Genomic DNA, 21117 nt, shown 5'->3' with positions numbered 1-21117 from the left:
GTGAAAGTAGTTGTAGTTAAAGAATGAGACTAGATTACAAAACATGCCCTTGATATTCCTTAACCATGTGCATGCATGGGATGAGTCTAAAATCTACCATTGACAAGTAGAACACCCTCATCGGAGTAGGTTAGAACTTCGTATTGCATGTCTTACTATCATGGTCTATGTGGGTTATTGTCTATCTTCATCGTATGGAATACCTATTAGCATTAGAGATGTTCTATGAGGTTTAGGTGGTCGTATGGGTAGACATTGAACATTATGCTTTGAAGGTGTTACTTGGAGTTCCTAGGTCTTGTCCAAGACTATTACTTGAATGTCCTTTAAGTGTCAAATGTCACCTAATTGAACTATTGAATGTAATGACTTAAGAAAGTATGGTAAATGAATAAGTACTTATCTAGAGTAGTTAAGGGTTGCCTAGTTAAGTTGTGAAGGGGGCATAGGAATGGTCACTTTGTACCTTACCTAAATGAGTCTTAAGAATGACTCTAGTTAGGGATATGGTTGAATATATGGACATGATCTTAGCCTTAGGTAGTCTTAAGGATTACTCAGGTAGTCTTGAAAAGGTCAATCTTGGACGTTATCTTCTTGATTTACTTAAGTAGGTCTTTTGATAGCCTTTGGAAGGAGAGTGTCATATTGTCTATGTGTTGATGCTTTGATGTCTTGTAAGTGTTTATGTGACTCGTTATAAGTTGTCTTGAGGATCATTTAGGCATGCATAGAGAGGGTGTATGGGCGATCTCTCTTTGTGTTGCTTAGGTGAGCATTAGGACAGATTTTACTAAGGGAACTACATGCTAGAAAGTGTCTAAATAGAGGGTAAGAGTAAAACAACTTCGCTGTATAGTGAAGGGACTTCACTGTAATGATGAAATGGGTTCATGTATAGTGACATCAAATATATGATATTTTGTTTAAATGTTTTTAACGTGTTTCTAAGTTGTTAAATGTTGTTCTTATGATTATAATATAATTTTTAAATAAAAAATGCATACCATAAAATATCCGTTATCATGATTTTCATGCATAATGCCATACTTAGTACATGTGGTTATACTAATCCATGGTTTTATCTATCTCTATTCTTGTTGTTAGGTGAGGAGCTTTTGGGAAGTGAAGAGTTGGATCGTAGTATCATTCAAGTGAAGTCGAAGTTTGTCCTCATTTGATTCGAGGCATAGATGTCTTTTATGTTTCCAGAAGTATTGTAGTAGACTAAGAATTTCTATATTTTAAAGTATGGGTCGTGTCTCTACTATTCTCGTGTCTTAAGTTTGATGAGATTGAGACTTAGTATTTCTTATGACTATATATTAAAGAGTTTTTAAATACTATGATATATTTTTCTGAAAAGTTTTTCTTCCCACTATTTCTCACTATGTTTATGCGATAAATGATATGCAAGATCTTGTAGAAGACCTCTGAGAGGACAAGTATGCCGGTTGCAATTTGAGATTGCCCCTAACATCTAGGGTGTGGTTTCGAGTTGTGACATCCCCACTTGCCTAAAGTAGGGTCATACTCTTTAGCGTTTAAATGGATTCTCCAATAGCTAGACCTATGGGGGCGCATTGTTAAGGGATAAGGAGATTTATACTAAGCAGCTCATCCTCCACTAACGAGGAGCACTCATCTCAAGAGGTACATTCGATACAACATATATACTTACGAAGTGTATACACCCCTTCCTCAAAACCTCTCGGTGCTAGGCATAACTCTCCCACTGAGTCTTAAACATTTATTGACAATAGGTTAAGGGATAAATATTTTGTACTACATATCAACTAACGAAGAGTAATTATCTCTAGAGTTTATTTTTGAACACCACACTCAATTCATGAAGGGTATCCAACCTCCAACCGATCTTAGAAATCTCTTGGAAATTGTAAGGTTACTATTAAAGACTTTATCTCACTCACGAAGAGTGTTCACCCCAAAATCACTCTTTTAATTACTAGGGTTCTTTAGGAATAGTAGGGCTGGTCTAGACACTTCATCTATATTAACGAAGAGTGTCTACCCTTCAATCCCCCTTTTTCATTCATAACTTCATTCCTATATTCAAAGTATGTGTGTGCGTGTACATGTGAACACCTTTCACATAACCACCGTTGTTCATAATATTGATTTCTAAACATCCTCATACCCACATTATCAGGATTCACACACTATCATGTTTCACATATACAAATACTTCAATTAGACATATCTCTTCAAGATACACATTTCTAACTTCGTAAAACATGTCAAGAATATACATCATAATCATCATTTCACTTCACATATTGTTCCTTCAGTTCCATACTCACAATGTACATATATACATATTGATATACTTCAAGTAAATACTGCCATACAAGGTGGACCATACCGCTCAAGATCATTTCAATGGAAACTAAACAAGATAGAACAACTTACCCTTCATGAAAGTCTTTACCATCTTTTCTCAATATTTCTCAAAATCGTCATGAATAAGCATAATAAGGCAGTTTCTATCCATAATACAATATAAAGAAATACAACTATAACATCATCTAAACATATACATTTAACCCATTCTTTAAGTCAAAAGATGATAATATGCTTATGCATGGGTTCATTGGTGTTTTGACCATAAAATCATTAGCCAAACATTGAAAATAACATATTTCAATCATTAAAATGTTTTTAGTCAAAGACCCATGCTTAGAATAAAAAATAGAAGAATTTGATGTTTGAAACCCTTTTTGAAAATTCTTTGGAAGGTCTCCTTGAATGAAAGAAGATTGAAGGATGAACTACCATACCTCTATATGAAGAAACCCACTAGATTTGGCGAAGAAACTGAAGAATTGACTTTCTTTGTTGGATATTGAAGTTTCTTTAAAATGGAGGGTTTTGGAGATATTTTGTTTAAAAGTTGGGGGTTTTGAATTGGTGGAGGAAATAGGGTTTAAAGTGACCTAAAACCGTCCACAAATAATCCCCAAAGTTTCCAAAAGACCCCCACATTAATTGGACCCTTTTCCAAAGTATAATTTCACTTTACAACAACCCGACCAAATCGAGGAAGTGGCTGCTATCGCGGAGAAAACTCCTAAGTTTTCCTCTCAATATTTTTGAGGCAATGATCTTCGGTCCAATCACGCGATGCACAGGCAGATTGTGTTCCATGTGCGCAACACGAGGTTGCCTCCACATTTTGGTGGTGCACGCTGCCTTTTGTAGCTTCCTTGTCCAACATTTGGGTCCTCCTCTGGGGCCCTTAGGATGGTCCCAGGGAAGTCGTACTCAAATGTTTTGACCTTTGGTAAATACCTATAGGTTCTAAGGCCATCGCCACCGATTTAGACTCCAAAAAACACCTAAATATGCACAACAACCAAGGACACACTAGCGCACATAAAAGACTAGTTGACGAATGTCTTGTTTGTTCTTTGACGTTCGACTTCCAAACTTACCTCAAATGCTAAAATTCATTTTTTTAATTCATTACTAACTCATGAAACATATGCAAAGATCTACTTTGACATAATTCATTTTTAGGGTCGTTACAATCTCCCCCACTTAGAAAAATTGTCCTCCTTGAATGACATTAAACACCTTCAAGGACTAAAAGACTCAACTAGCTACTCACAACACATATAGTCATGGAAATAATCATTCATAGTCAGTGCACCAAACTTACAAGGGACACCAACTTCATATCATTAAGCATGTTCAAGAAACACAAGCATATTTGGAACTAATTCCACAATTCAAAGAGCACACATACTTCATCACTTTCATTTCATTTATGGAGGAACTACCTTCTCCAACATTAGACATCCTCATCACATCATCTAAAGGCTCATGTAATAACCTTCAAATCACACATTAGCATATAGACATAACAACTTTGAGGAAATTAAGCAAATATCTTTAGCTACACATTGATATGATAAATGTAGATTTAACTAGCAATCTTCTCATAAAGCTATGATATCATCAAGAGCATGCACAACATTGTACCACCAAAGGCACTCATAATCATAAGGAGAAAATCACCTTATACTAATATGCAAGACTCCATAAAAAAACCAAACTACTAATGATTTTGGTCTCAAGCTTGAGTAAGAATAGAAGAACAAGGTAAGGATATCAACTACCTTACTACTCCACATATTCTCCCCCACCTAGGGTAAACCCCTCTAAAGCAAATCAAAACAATCAGAAGGAGCATAGGAATCACCAAGGACATCATTCCGAATTAGCTCCTTCTTTAGCTTGAAGTGCATTGAAACGATTCTTCGTTGGAGCATTAGGATCCTACCAAATTGTTGCTTCCCACAATAAATACACCTAGTCCTCTAAAAATCATAACCATCTCCTTGAGAATTTTTGTTGGAAACCCTATCCTTGTTCCCCATTAAACAGTCTTGTCTATAGAACCTCTTCTTGGACTTAGGTTTACTTGGTTCATCCGACCTAGGCCTTTTTTCCATCTTTATTCATCTTCCTAAGCTTGATCTCCTCAATTTTTTGAGCATGCACCATGAGCCTAATATATCCATATCATTATGGAGCATTTTCGTACAACACTCTTATTCATTCAAGCCCTAGAGTTGGCTACCAAAGTTGGGGCATACTTAGAGTGTTGGGGTGAATTTTAGATATTACACCTTTACACTCATTCCCCCTTGACGAAGGTTCATGAATACTACCGATTTCTCTCCCTTAACTCTATGGAGAAAACCTATCAAGAAAAGCTATCTTGAACACTTCCAAATCTACCAGAGCTAACCTTATGGGTCTCTTATGCCTCCATTGTTTAAACCACACTTGAGCCACATCCTTAGTTGGTAAGCGGCTAGTTCCTCCTTTTCACTAGGATTCACACCCATAGAATCCACGACCTTGAACACCTCATCAATAAAGTGTTGTGTATCTTCATCCACCTTAGTACAATAGAAAGTAGGATGGTTTATCCTCGTAAAATCTCGGATTCTAGAAGCGGGAGTACTTGCATTTGGTTGAGGTCCAAGTCCTACTTTATCTTGGACTATCACATGGTTAGTGGCACCTTGAGCTTGAGTGGCCATGAGTTGGGTCAAAGCTTGAAAATCAGCCCTTATATCCATATTGGATATATCCCCTTCAACATTGGGACTTGGGGCACTTGAGGCACTTGAGGGGGAACCACCTCATTCACATCCTCTTGGTCAACTATAGGGAATTGATCACCACGGGGAGGAATCCTCCCATTAGCTAATCGTCCCTCCTCCCTTCTATCAGGTGTTCTCATTGTATTCATGTCCTATAAACACAAGAGAAGAGGTTGAGAAAAGAAACTTATAGAACTCAACTCTGAGGCAAGACTCTAGAGTAATGAAGGAAGTGAAACTTCTATTGCCTTATAGCCTCTAACTCATTCATGTGTCGCAGCTCACACAGATGAACAAGACTCTACTACACATGTCTTGTGAGACTTTGGACCCTAAAGTATTTCCAAAATTATTATGATTTGATACCATATTTTTCACAACCCACAATTGTACCCTAGAATGAAAGAGCACTCTTGATTTTCCACATGGCGTACTCACCTCACATAGTTCTTGCAGAAGCCTCTTAGCTATCATTCATTAGATAAGTATGAAAAGTAGTGGAGAATTATAACTTTTAATATATATATATATATATATATATATATGAGAAAATCTTTTATAAAAGACTAAAGAAAAATTCTTGTCGTCACAAGCCGAGATAAAGACACATCTTAAATATCTTGAGTCATGTCTGTTTACATAGAAAGAAATACATAATAAGTCTTAAGAGAAGAAACTAAAAAAACATAGACTATGTCCTCGAATATATGAGTACATACCAATCTTGAGAGAGTCGATTTTCCAAGATTTGCCTCCTAACCTTGCACTTTCCTTCCATTTATCATCATAGAATATAGAATAGTGTGGTGTTAATGAAAACATTGTACTAAGTATGGAATTATGCAAAATCATGCGAAACAGGACATTTTAGTTGAAACATATAAGTCATGCTATTTGCATAAATACCTTCATGCATAAAGTTATAAAACATCACATAAACCATCAGTTAGCACATAAGATAAATCTTCCATACTTCTCAAAAAAAGTCACACTTACTCTAAACCCATTTATCTTTCGGACTCTTTCCTATCAAAGGTTATACTTAGACTCACCTAGGCAAGACATGGAGAGGCGGCACATACAACCTCTTCAATACATACCTAAGTTATCTGTAAGGCTACCAAGGATAAGCATCCCTCATTTCATTTAACAAGCCAACATTCAATACTAAAAATCCTAAAGGAAACATACATATACTTAGGAACTTCACATAATTACATCCTCCAAGATAACTCCCAAGTTACACATAGTGCAATGTGAAAGTAGAATCCCATACTACTACTCCCACCTTAGTGTTCCTTGAGAATTCTCTTAGACTAGGTACCTCACATACATCATATATATAGATTTCATCATACAAGACATAACATCAACATGCTTTCTTAACATTATACATAAAGTCACATTGCTTCATTTACATCATATAATGACCCATTCATACATCTTGATATAAGAACACACTAAGATTCCCTCAAAATGCCTACTTTTGTCATGGATAGAAAGCATCCCATACTACCACCTGACCTAAGTAGTACAACCTTAACAAGACTTTATGCATTTACATTCATTTGTGGGGGCTAGATTTCACTTACATATACCATGAGAGATACACACGGAATCCAAGTATTAACCCCTACCGGATGAGGGATCCCCTCTTGCCTAAACTAGGGTCATACTCATTAGCCTTTACATGTATTCTCTAATAGATACACGTATGTGAGAGCATAGTTAAGGTATAAGGAGAATGCTACTAAGTAACTCATTCTCTATTAACAAGGATCACTCATCTCAAAAGGTACACTGGCTACAACATAACTACTAATGAAGTATACCCTCACCCTTTTCAAATCCTCTCGGTGCTAAGCATAAGTCCCCCGCAGAGTCTTAAACATTCATAGACTATAGGTTAAAGGGTAACTATTTATCACTACATCTCGACTAACAAAGAGTACCTGTCCTTAGAGGTTACTTTTTAACACCATATGTCAACTCATGAAGGGTATCGAACCTCCAACCTATATTAGAAAGCTCTTGTATAGTGAGGTTGCTATTAAAGACTTCATCTCAACTCACGAAGAGTATTCACCCCAAAATCCCCCTTTTAATTACTAGAGTTCTTTAGGATTAGTAGCGTTGGTCTAGACACTTCATCTCAACTAACGAAGAGTGTATACTCTACAATCGCCCATTTTCATTCATAACTTCATTTATACATTCAAAGTGTATGTGTTGAGTACATGTGAGAGAACCTTTCACATAATCACCATTATTCATAACATTGACTCCTAAACATGTTCCTACCCACACTCATCAGAATTCACATACTATCATGCTTCGCATATACAAATACTTTATTTTGATATAATCTCTACAAGATACACATTTCCAACTTTCTAAAGATGTCAAGTATATACATCATAATCGTCACTTAACTTCACATGTTCTTCCTTTAAGGCCATACTCATAATAAATACATATACATATTCATATACTTCAAGTAAACACCACCACCAAATGTGGAACATACCACTCAAGATCGTTTTAATGGAAATTAAACAAGATAAAACAACTTACCCTTCTTCTAAGCTTTAACCACCTTTTCTAAATATTTTACAAAATCATAATAAATAATCACAATAAGGTAGTAAATATCCATAATACAGCATAAAGAAATACAACTCTAACATTATCTAAACATATACATTAAACCCATTCGTTAAGTCAAAAGCTGATAATATGATTCAGCATGAGATAATTGGGATTTTGAGCTTAAAGTCGTCAGCCTACATTGAAAATAACATATTTCGATCATCAAAACATTTTCACGAAAAGACACATGCTTAAAATAAAAAATAGAAGAATTTGATGTTTGAAACCCTTTTTGAAAAGTCTTTGGAATAGCTCCTTGAATGAGAGAAGGTTAAAGCATAAAGTACCATACCTCTATATGAATAAACCCTCTAGATTAAGTGAAGAAACTTGATGAATTGACCTTCTTCATTGTAGCTTGAAGTTTCTTGAAAATGGTGGTTTTTGGAGGAAGGGTTTTGGAGAGATTTTGTTTTGAAGTTGGAGTTTTTAATTGATGGAGGAAATGGGGGTTCAAAGTAACCTTATACCTTCCACAAAGAATCCTCTAGTTCCCAAAGACCCCCACACTAATTGGACCCTTATCCAAAGTCTAATTTGACTAAAAAAGGACGCGACCAATTCTGGAAAGTGGTTGCGCATCGCAGAGGCAACTCTTGATTCGCTTTCAATATTTTTTGAGGTAGTGAGACTCGTGCGAGTCACGTGACACACAGGTAACTTGAGTTCCAGGCGCGCGACACAAGGTGCCCTTAAATTTTTATGCTTCCCCTTTCAGGGGGTCTTTAGAATGGTTCCCGTGGAGTCGTACTCAATCGTTTTGACCCTTGTTATGTCCTTCTGATTGATAGGTTCATCCCACTTGTTTTAGACTCCAAAAAATACCTAAAAACATGCACAATAATCAAGGAAAATGTAGCGCACACAAGGCTACTTTCTAAAGGTCTTGGTCGTTCTTTGACGTTGGACTTCAATACTTACCAAAGTAACCTCCAATTAAAAAATTCACTATTCTAACACAAAACTAACTCATGTAACACATGTGAAACTCTAGTTTTACCTATTTCATTTTTAGGGTCGTTACACCATTATACCATCCAGTTTATCATATAAATTTATCTTTGTTGAGTTAAGTGTTTAGTTGGGAGGGATTGGGGTAACTTTTATTTAGGACTTTAGTATGTAACAAGGCTCGAAGAACTCTGGCTAGATTTGAAATGGATCAGGTCGCCGTTTCACAGGTTCTCCTCTCCTTACAGTCAAGTGGCTTTCACTCCCAAGAAGTGGGAATAGGTGAGTAAGTCACCAGACCAAGGGTTCGCTTTGGGCCAAAAATGGTTCTCGGGTGCCAGTATTGCGCAAGGTGTAGGATCGAGGCATGACAAAAGATGTCAAGCCCAACCGGTGGACCTATTCCACGCATTTTGGTCCCATCTATGGTTTGTTTTGGTAAGTTATCGAATTGATTTATAGGTTAGGATATAGGGAAGATGAACCACATAGTTAGTACATGGACCACGGTCCCACCTACTGTCCATAGGTCCTTATGTGTTTCTCAACTTAGCTAAAATTTTCCTAGGGTTCTAGGAGTCTGATCCATTATCTTGGTCCACAAACCATGGTCCCACCTATGATTTGTAGGTGTTGGTGTGGTTATGGACTCAGCTAAATTTTCTTTGGGTTCGAGGGAGTCTGAAACACGGACCTGGTCCATAGACTGTGGTCCCACCTATGGTTTATAGCTCTGGCTTCGATCAAGACTTAATCGAAAGATTTCTGGGGTTCTGAAAATGGTTTCTTCAGCCCTTTTTCTATGTGTTGGTGTTCTATATGACCGACATAAGACTCGACTTGTTAGATTTTATGGAGGTTCACTGAGCGAAGTTGTAGTTTTCCAATGAAGGACCCCACCTACACTTTGTGTGTCACTCTACGATCCATTAGTGGTGTAATTAGTGGCAAATGCAACTTTTAATTTTTTTGCATATGGTCATCCTTGACTTCAAGTTGTTATACTATCTCCCTTTGAGAATGTTCATCCTAAAATGAATACTAAACTAGCTCAACATGGAGGGAAAGAGTTGTAACCCTACCATTAAAATCTAAAAACTAAAATCTGACTAAACTAACTTCCAAGGATATGCAAATACGTTAAAAATGCAAGTATAGCTGAACGAGCATGATGCTAAGATCGAATCTACTAAGTAATTGAAAGAATTGAGAGGAATCATTACCTTAAGTTGAAATTGAATCAGAAGGAAATAGATGAGGATACTCTTCCTTATGGCCGTTTCTTCTTCCCAAGTATCTCTCTCTACAGAACAACTCCTCCACAAAGCCTTAACTGAAGTGACTTATTTGTTTCTTTACCTTCAAACCTGACGATCAAGAATGTCAATTGGCATATCCTCATAAGTTAGACTATCCTTCAAAACCATACTTATAAGGGTACTATTGATTCTGGATCACCCAAAAACTTTTTCAACAACAAAATGTGAAAGAACGGATGAGCTGGTGCTAGTTCTCCTGGAAACTCTAAATCATAAGCAACTTTATAAATTCTTTTCAAGATCCTTTAAGGGACTATTTATATAGGACTGAGCCTCTCTTCTTGGATAATCTCTTCACCCCATTCATAGGTGACACTTTCAAGAAAACCCAATCATCAGTTTAGAACTCCAAGTCCCTTCTCCTTACATTTGCATAAGACATGAGGCGACTTTGGGTTGTCTGAAGTCTCTCCCTGATGATCTAAAATTTTTCCATAGAATTAATAACCGAATCTAACCCTATCAAGGTTATTTCAACTAAATCAAACCAATCAACTGGAGATCTATATCTACGCCCATACAATGCCTCATATGGGGCTAATGGTAGAAATTATTGTAGGAGAACTCAATAAGATGAAGGTGATCATCCCAACTAACCTTAAAGTTAATCACACAAGATATAAACATGTCCTCTAAGGTATGAATAGAATGATCTACCTGACCATCCGTTTGGGAATGAAATGTTGTGCTTAGATTGTCCTAAGTACCAAGACCTTTGATGAATTGACTCCAATAAATGAGAGGTAAATTGAGGACCTCTATATGATATGATAGACAAAAGAACCTCATGCAACTTGACTATCTCATTAATGTAAAGCTCGGCATATTCCTCCGCAAAATCTTTAGTCTTAACAACCAAAAAGTGAGTGGAGATAGTAACTCTATCTACTATTACCGAAATTGAGTCATGTTGTCTCTATGTACTAGGTGAACTTCTAATGAAGTCCTCATGTTTATCACTTCTCATTTTCATGTAGGAATGTCAAACTCGTGACTCACACCTTATGGTTTCTGATGTCTTACCTTCACTTACTGATAACTAGGTCACTTGGCCATAAAATATTTTATATCACTTTTCATGCCATTCTAACAAAAGACTTCCTTCAGATCATAGTATCTGTTAGTGGTGCCTTGATGAATAGAATGCCTGTAGTTGTGGGATTGTTTAGGGATTTGGTGTCTCAAGTCACCCACATTAGGAACACATAAACGACCATGATGGTGAAGCACACCATCTCCCCCTTGGGACTGAACCTCAACTTTCTACTGATGAAATGCAGCCTTCACTTGAAACAATATATGATCAATGTCTTGTTTTTCCTTAACTTTCACTACCAATGAAGAATATGACACATTATGAACTATAACATCATCTCCTAATATGTTCATAAGGCAATCTCCTAATCTGACAAGATGGTAAACATCTTTCGCTAGTTTTTTCCTTTTTTTCTCAACATTTTCTACACTAAACATAGATAGTCTCTTAATAGCATCAACTATTATATTGTCATAACAAGGATGGTAAAGCACATTCATACCATGGTCCTTGAGGAACTCAAGCCACCTCTTTTGTCAATGATTTAACTCTTCCTGGTGAACACAAACTAAAGGTTGCTATGGTATGTGAACACATCTACGCGAACACCATACAAGTAAAGTCTACACATTCTAAGGGCAAATGCTATGACTGCAAGATCGAGATCACGAGTCATATAGTTATTCTCATACTCCTTACATTGTCTACAAGAATATCTTATAACCTTGCTAGAATAATTAGCACACAACATAGGTAGACTGTGGATGCATCACAATAGATCACATTACCGTCTGATTCCTCCGGTAGAATCAAAACAGGAGCTTTAGTCAACCTACTGTTTCAGTTTTGAGAAGCTCTTATCACAATCATCTTGCCATTGGAACATAACCTTTTTTTAGTCAATATAGTCAATAAAGAAAGTAGGATAAAAATGCTTCTGCAAACCTTCCATAATAACCCGTTAAACCCAAGAAACTTTTGATATATGTAGGAGAGGTGGTTTTAGGACATTGTTCACTACCTCTTTTTCTTTTTTGAGAATCCACCTAGATCCCTACACTAGACACTATATGACCAAGGGAAACTGTTTCAACAAAAACTCACATTATTAAACTTAGATAATGACTGGAGATCTTTGAGAGTTTGTAGGACAATTTTCAAATAAGTCATATGTTTTTCCTCATTCCTAGAGCAAATGAGGATACCATCAATAAAGATGAGAACAAATAAGTCCAAAATATATCTTGAACGCCCTATTTATTATATCCATGAAAGATGCAGGAGCATTGGTTAGTCCAAATGAAATAACTACAAATTGATAATTACCACACATAATTGAGTTCTGAATACTGTTTTTGGGATGTCTCTATCTCTAACTCTAAGCAAATGATAACTGGATGTGAGGTCTATATTTTTCAAATGATTAGAACCATGAAGTTTGTAGAACAAGTCATCAATCCTTGGAAGAAGGTACTTATTCTTGATTTTGAAAACGTTCAACTACCGATAGTTAATGCACATCCTGAAATAACCATCTTTCTTTTTCACGTACTTCATTGGAGAAACCCATGGGGAAATACTAGGCAAGATGAAGCCTTTATCTAGAAGGTATTTCAACTATTCTTTAAATTCCTTAAGCTTAGGTAGTTCTTAATAAATTTCGTAAAATCTTCTTAAAGCAATTGTGGAAACTCATTAACCATTGGAATTTACTCAAACGTTAGGGTTATGGATCTTGAATCCTTAACCCTAACTACATGATAGAGAAACCCCTTAGAGATCATCTTATTGACCTTAAGGTAAGAAATTAATCGAACCATAGGTAATGGGTTATTACCCTTCCATTCTAAGATTGGCTCATTTTAAAATAGAAAATGAATGATTCTAGTTCTATTATCGATTGAGGCATAACGTGTATCTAAGCAATCCATGCCTAGAATGATATAAAAGTCTACCATTTCTAACTTTACAAGATTTGTAATGAGGTGACTTTCTTAGAGAGTGTGACCAAGAAATTCTTTTATAACCGTCTAGATAATACTAGGTCACCAACTTGAGTAGAGGCTGAGAAGGGTTCTGAGAAAGTATCTAGACTAACATTGAAATTTACTGCTATATAAAGAGTTATAAAGGAAAGAGTATCCCCTAGATATAATATAGCAAAAACATTTAAATAAAAGTCTCACAATGTACACGAGACCACATCAGGTGAATTTTCTTTATCCTTGCGAGTTTGGAGAGCATAAAACCTATTGTGGTGCTGATTGCCTCATGCACCAATTGCAGTACCCTGCTGAGTCGGGAAACCTGGTAGTGCTACTAAAGTTATAGTCTGAGCCCTACCCAAAACATCCATCTTTTTCTGTAAGACACTTGCGCGGGTTGTTATTACCACACCTTTAACAAGTTGGGTAAGTTCTTGTAATGGAAACACTACCCCTATACTTAGATTCTAATGCCTTAACTTTTTTATCCTATTGAACCTGAAGGATGGAATATTAGCTGATGAAGGTGATGGGGCTGAAAATCTTTGCTAAAACTGTGAGCAATTTCCACTACCCGATTTCTGGTGAGAGTACTTACAGTTGCCTATTGTAGCCTTTTTGTTATACTTAGCCTATTCCTTAAACTTATCTCCTTCATCATGCTGAGCATGACTCATGAGACTAGAGATAGTCATATCTTATAAAAACATCGTGTTTCTTCACTATGTCCTCACTTATGTCTTCCCTAAGTTAGATACACCAAATACAACTTACTCATCTGCACCCTGGGATCAACAACCATATGTGGAGAATACCAGGAGATATGGGTGAACTTAATCCAATAATCTTGGACTGAATAGAGCCTTAGACTCTCAGAACTCTCTTGGAAAGAACGTGTCTAGAATATCTTCTCTAAAACATTCCCGCGTCATAGGAGTTTAATTCTCACCCCTGTTTTCCTCCCATTGACTAAACCAAATGTGAGAGACATTCTTAAGTTGATATGATTCATACTCTAATCTATCATTCCAATTACTTGTAACTTTACAAATATCTTCAGGACGTTATATAAAATGTTCTGTTGATCCTCACCAACTTGCGACCCTAGAAACTCATGCAGGGTCATCCTAAAAAATTCTAGGATAATATCTGCCACTCATCCACCATTTCCATTAGTAGGAAGTGGAACATGCTAGTTGTTCTGGTTGGATACACTCTGGGTAAAAAGTTGAATGCTATTCCAAGATTATTCATTTGACACCTACTGATCTAGGGCTAGAGTAGTTGCATTACCGTTGTGGACATTCATATTTATTCGGTAAACTCTATGAGGAGGCATCATCAAAAAATGCATAACATTGAGTTAGAGAAAGGATATCATACCCATGCACGACAACAATATGAAAAGATTGAATTGCTTGCTGAAACAGTTCGTAGACACTCCCTCATAGGTGTAGTGTTCTTTAAACTCATGAATGACTTAGTGCAAATTTTAAGACATCATAGGACTCGTGAATATAGTTCCATGATACCAAGTTTGTCATGCCCCAAAACTACCCCCTAGACATTAAGAAGGGTTCTAGGATCACGAGTGAACCCAACCTAACCTTATCATATACATACTAAGATAACTGAAATAAGAAAATTTTGTGTGGAAGATTAAAACATGACATAAGGGGAAAGGATAGGGATTACACATTCCGAGTCTGAATATATAAAACCGAATTAATTGACAATTTAAGGATGAAATTCAATCTAAAAATTGAATCTACATTATATTTGAATAAAGAGAGATGCTACGACATGCCCCAACTAACACTAGCAAAACTAAAAGAATAAAAATATAAAGAACATATGAATCGTCCTTGAAAAATGAGGACTCACTATTGATATTGCTAAAGTGGTGATCAAAAACTGATCTATGTGTGATCTGAATGCTAAAGACCTTAATCTACATCACGAGAAGATGTAGCGCAGAGTGTGTGTATGTACTTGAAAGGTAAAGAGTATGTAAGATAGGATAAAATTGAACAACATACAAATAACTAAACAAATCATAACTTAGCAATGACATAATATTAGCATGATAAAAATATTGATACATACTAAAAAGAACTCAACTGAATTTAATGACCAAGTACATAACATGCTGAAAGTGAATACTAAAAATATATCGGAGTATCTAGTCAATGTAATAGAGTCTAACTGTTGGAGATAGTATTAACCGACATAAAACCACGTGAGCTAAAAGTGGAGTCTAGTGTAGATGACTCATTGAGAGTACTCAATATACCTTGCCAGGGGCATAAATACATGAATGATATGATCACTAAAAATGATGCACACAAAAATGACTTATCATATACAAGCACGTAGTTCTGGGATTATGAGGGTGACTGACCCTTAGTCCACTCGGTATTAAGTGTACTCCGAACTTAATATATAAGTAACACATTATAATTATATTTTTATAATAATCAATAGCTCAAAATAATACTATGCTAACTAAAATGCAACATTAATATATTGATAATGAAGCATTCTTCACTAGGGCATGAGTATCTAAATAAATTGACATAGGAAGTTCAATTCATGAACTAAGGAAATCTACACAACTAGAGTTCTGAGTTTCATTGAAAAACTAAGAAACAATTCTGTAAAAACATGATAATGTGATTGGATAAGTCTAATAGTTGAATAGCAATAATAGTTTGATATTCTAGAAACCCTAGGTCTAAAAATGATATAGAGAATCAAGAATCTGACTGAATTTTAGGGACCTCATGGGTGACAGGAACCCACTAGTGAAATCTTACATACCTGATAATGAAATTCACGTAGAGATCTTTCAATTTGGGGCTAGAATAGGAGGAAACCTTGTTGCATTCTTGGAGAGGGTTGGTCAACTCTTTCATTTTCTTTTCATTCAACTAGGAGGAATTTTAGAGAATGAGTTAACTAGGGTAGGTTCTAATTAAGTTACTAGGATAAATTTGACTAAAATGATGTAGTTAAGAGGCTAAACGACATAGTTTAGGTATCAAATGCATAGGAAAAATACCGAAATAACCTTACATAAAAGTATCAGGGCCAACTAATAGACCTGGTTCAGGGACCGTGGCCTCACCTATGATCCTTCCTGGTTATTCATTAACTAACTTATAAGTCTTGGATTTAGGGAGTCTAAAACACAAACCATAATCCCCCTTAGGGTCTAAAGGTCCTGGACTTAGCTAAATTTTCCTGGGGTTCTGAGAGTCAGAACCACGAACCTGGTCCATGGAATGTCATCCCACATATGGTTTATAGGTCCTGGCATGGTTCTAGACTTAGAAGATTTTTCTTGGGGTTTGGGCAGTGTTAACCACAAACTTGTTCCAGAGACCGTTGACCCACTGATGCGGTCAAATGGCACATGCAAGTACACATGATTGTATAAGTAATAAAGTGTCTCTTTTTGAAAGCTGGGTATGGTACCCACAAGTGAATTTTCCAAATTTTAAAGGTTGTTGATTACCTTATTGTAACTTAAACTGAAATATAACTATTACAATTCAATTTAGTGAGATTCAAACAATTATTTAGGAAAGATCAAGGGTTGAGGCTCTAGTAAGGAATCATGTAATCAATATCATTTAATGGGTATTTATTGAACTATCAAATCACTGAATCATAGGGTTAGATATATGATCATGTCCTCCCGACCTCTAATCGACTACAATAGACAACACTCTAACTATATCGTTGAGCGAAATAAAGTGATAAAATACTGAGCATTAAGCTATCTTCGTGTATGGTGACCCAAACGAGATCTCTAGGTATATCCCAATCCTACAGACAAATAAAATTTATCTATTTAAGGTTAAAAAAGATCCTTATGCCCCACGGTCTATCCTCTTATTCCTCTCCCGAGTTCAGTTCGGACAATAGATTTGTTTTTATGATGATCAAGCTTGAAATACCAAAATTAAGAACATAGGAGAGATTCATGCAATACTTCATGATAAATTCAACATCAAACTCCAAAGATTACATTCATCTTGTAGCCACATCCTTAGAACTAGGGTGTTTAACTACTCATAATTCAATAATCAATAATACAATGGTTAAGAATCATCCAAATAAGATTGAAAGGAAATGAGATAAAGATTTAACCCTAGAAAACTCCACAGTGTAGTTCTTTTGTTCTCTATTCGTAAATTATATAAAGAATAATAATAAAACTAAAATAATACCCTATTTATACAAAAAATCAAAGTGGCCAATTCAGGGCTCACGTGCACGACACACGACAATCTTCAAATCCCACATCAAAGTAAAAATATCTATCGCACGACACATGAGCTATACGAGGCGTTCTGCCTCGAATTTAATTCTTAAATTGATTTTTCAATTTCTTCTAGGAAACATGAGCAAAACAGACACTTGCCTTGGATCATTTTCTTCAACTTAGACCTGGCTTCATTTTGTCAAAAATCTTCACATTACTTCCGTTGTCCCTGTTCGTGAACATTTTTCCCAAATAACTTCCCTACACAACTTATCATGTCGTTAGATCAGAAATACATAAATGACTCGCTATGACTCTCAACAGAGACTTTGTCAATTCTAACTAGGAAAAAATGTGGACATACTTAGCATTACATGCATATAAATACGCCGAAGATAACTACCCCACAATTAAAGCTTTGTTCTTCCTAAAACAACTACTGACTACTCCTAGAGCTAAACTCATTACATTGAACTGCGTTTCAACCATTACTCTCCACAAACTCTTTTCATAATTTAATCCACACATTTCACCTCATGATATTCAGATATTATATTCATGCTTTGACAACTTTTTGCAACAAACACTCTTAACAAACATGTGCTCCAACATTTATCACTTTACTTCCTACAAAAAGTGCCCCTCACGCCAATAAATAGTCCATTCACACAAACTCCAATAGATGATAGTTTAAGGACTTAACAACTCGCACTCAAGAATCGAATTCACACGCATGCATTGAGAACCATAAGCTTTTTCGTTATGTACATGTCTACTAATCAAGTGCATCATCCTCAAAACCAAATAGGTCTTGTTCAGGGTGTAATGTAGGCTCAGTGTAAAATAGGATTCATTTATATGATAGTGGTGGCTCGTTCTCCCTGTTGCACTATGTTCAACTTTTTCTTAACAATCAAAACTTTTGTACTTCATTCACCTTCTTCCTTTTCAAGTATTACATGCCTTTGCATTTTGTTTCTTGCCCCTTTATAACTCTTTTTATTACACTAGACAAAAGTTACCCTTGACTTAGATATTTCTCTTGGGTTACGGTGTATACCTTTTGTTAGGGTCACTTAGTTTCTTTTTCCTGGGGCATTGCCTTAAATTTTTCTTTCCTTTACCATCACAACTGCGTGTCATCATCTTCTCTATAATTGTGTTCTTACTTTCTACCTTTCAGCCTAACACAGTGCATTAGGGATATTGAACTGGTAAATTGCTAAACCATTTCCATAGGAAGCATGTTGTAATCTTTTTAAACACAATAACACCTACATTTCACTTCAATAAAAACCTAGCCTAGTTCTAAACTAAAAAAAGAAACATGTCATGCATATCATTACAAAGCTCACCACTCATGGAATGAGTTGTATTGATAAAGATCAATTTTTAACACAATGATGTTACACTGAAGATTCATTTAAGCTAAAGTTGTGCATTTCCATCACATCCTAAGGTTTATTAAATTCATATATAAATAAAAATGCCTTTTCATACATATGATTGTCAGAGAGTTAAGGCTTCAGCAAAATCCAACCTACGGCTCACACGTTGAAATTTCCCTTAAGACGGTCATCATTCATCTATCATTGGGTAGCTTTACTCGATCTATGACTACAGACACAATCCTACTAAGAACATATTTTTTTGTACTTTTCAAAGGGATTATACTTGGCTAAAGAACCGTAAACAACCACCAAGGAACCCAAAATTAAAGCAAAACATGAAAGTGACGCCTTATTGCACCAATCAAACAATCACATATACACCCCACCCCACACTTATACAATAGCACTGTCCCCAGTGCATTATTAAAATTTTAAAATAAGTTCGAAGGGTAAGGTAAACAACTCCCTAATCAATCCTCCATGAATTCGTTCCCCTCAGCATCGTCTCCTACCTGTGTTGGGTCAATTTTTTCTTCATAATTTGGGTTGATATTTGAAAAAAGTGCAAGTTCTCCTCCGGAACACCAGTAAACGACACATCTTTGTAAACGACACATATGTCATGTAGTTCAGGATCTCCTCTGGAACACCAGTAAATGACACATCTTTGTAATGAGGCCCCTAAATAAATATCTATGGCCCTTGTAAACCCGAGCATTCTGAATAGTTTATTCAATGATGGCCCCCAATGTTGAGCTCCGTATAATTCATCAATGCATAGAACAGATGCACCCTGTCATAGGTAATGTCTGTATAGTGCAAGCTTGGAATCAAGCAGTTCAACCCGACCCTCGTATATTTGAGCATGTGGGCATATGAAATAGATATGTGATACATCTTGTTGTAGTGTTTGGTCTAAAAAGCTATGGACCACGATCCGCAAAGCAAGTGGCGGATGTACTAGTAGGGTGGTCTGATGTTTATCCAGGCTAGAACAAAAGGGTTGGTGTCCTTAGTTATGCTCAATATAGCATTGATTCTTGTCGGTGTGATAGGCATGTTCCTACCTCAGATAGTAAAAAAGTGAGAGCGCATTTCCAGAATCCATTTGGCATAAAACTCACAAACAATGCTAACATTGCATTCATCCGGCTCAGCAAATGCAAACCCCATTTGAAGCTCTTTCATCCGCCTTAAGATTTGCGGTAAATCATGAGCTAGGATATCACGATCAATTAAAACATTAGATAAAGAGGAGGACTCTGTATGATTCTTGTACCAATTTTTCCCTCCCTTGGACATAACCTTGGCTCCATTTTGTCGTGTCTGTCCTTTGGGAGCCAGAGGTAATAGTGGGACATTTCCGCTCCTTGTCCTCTTCTTTTCCGTTGGATGAGCAACAACTTTTCCGAGGGGTTGTGATGTAGACATAGTTTGCTGTATAATATGTCATAATTCAGCCAATGGTGTTTCATTTATCAATAAAATATAGGTGGTGTTCATACACCACCCCACACTTAGTTCATATTACTTCAAACTTAGGTACTTAGACTTCCTACAAGATATAACATAACATCTTCAGACAATTAATAAATGTGTCACTTCCTTAGACATCATAATATAGCAACACCCAATCGATTATATGGTGCTACTGTAGAATTTAACATATATTACTTAGCACAGAGTATGCCATGCAATCGTGTCATCCACTAAACAATTCAAAAACAACAATCAAAAGGTTTATAACACAAAAGGTTCACTCCTACCCACAACAGCAAGAAGTGTTTTATACTCAAGACCTCAAAACACTCATAATTTCACATGATACAAGCAATCTTTATAACACAAATTACATCTTCCATTTTCTAGTCAACCACAACCCCTCCCCTTATACCCATTAAACTCAATCCCTACTTCAAACTTCCATAAAAGTACAAAGAAAACATACATGGGCGATGTGTGGGAGCATACAAAAGCTCGAGTTGCCAAAACTCTATAGCTGCGTGACACAACGGAGCAAAAAATTTTCTTAGTAGAGAAGAGAGGGGAGCAGAAATGAGAGAATTTGAGAGAATGGTGGGGAATGGGAACAAAATACGGTCTTAGAAGGGGAATTTAGGGGATGGATTGGGTTATCTTGGTTAAAACTAGTGAAATTCGTTTAGTTTAATGAAATGCAAAGAATTTAGACCTTACATTGTGATGCGCGAGCTACATGAGGTCTTCTGAAATTTTAATTCTAGTTGACTTATAATATTTGTCAAGCCCGTAACGCGGGGCTGATACATAAGAGTTGTTTCCCATGATGTAAAATCATTTACCTTCATATTGGTATTTTGTCTCTCTCTCGCAATGTGGGTCCTTCACAATGCTCTCTGCCT

Source organism: Solanum lycopersicum, chromosome 3 (assembly GCF_036512215.1).
Source record: "Solanum lycopersicum chromosome 3, SLM_r2.1".
NCBI lineage: Eukaryota > Viridiplantae > Streptophyta > Magnoliopsida > Solanales > Solanaceae > Solanum > Solanum lycopersicum.
The sequence above is the reverse complement of the archived record's forward strand: the minus strand, read 5'-3'. Positions refer to the sequence as shown.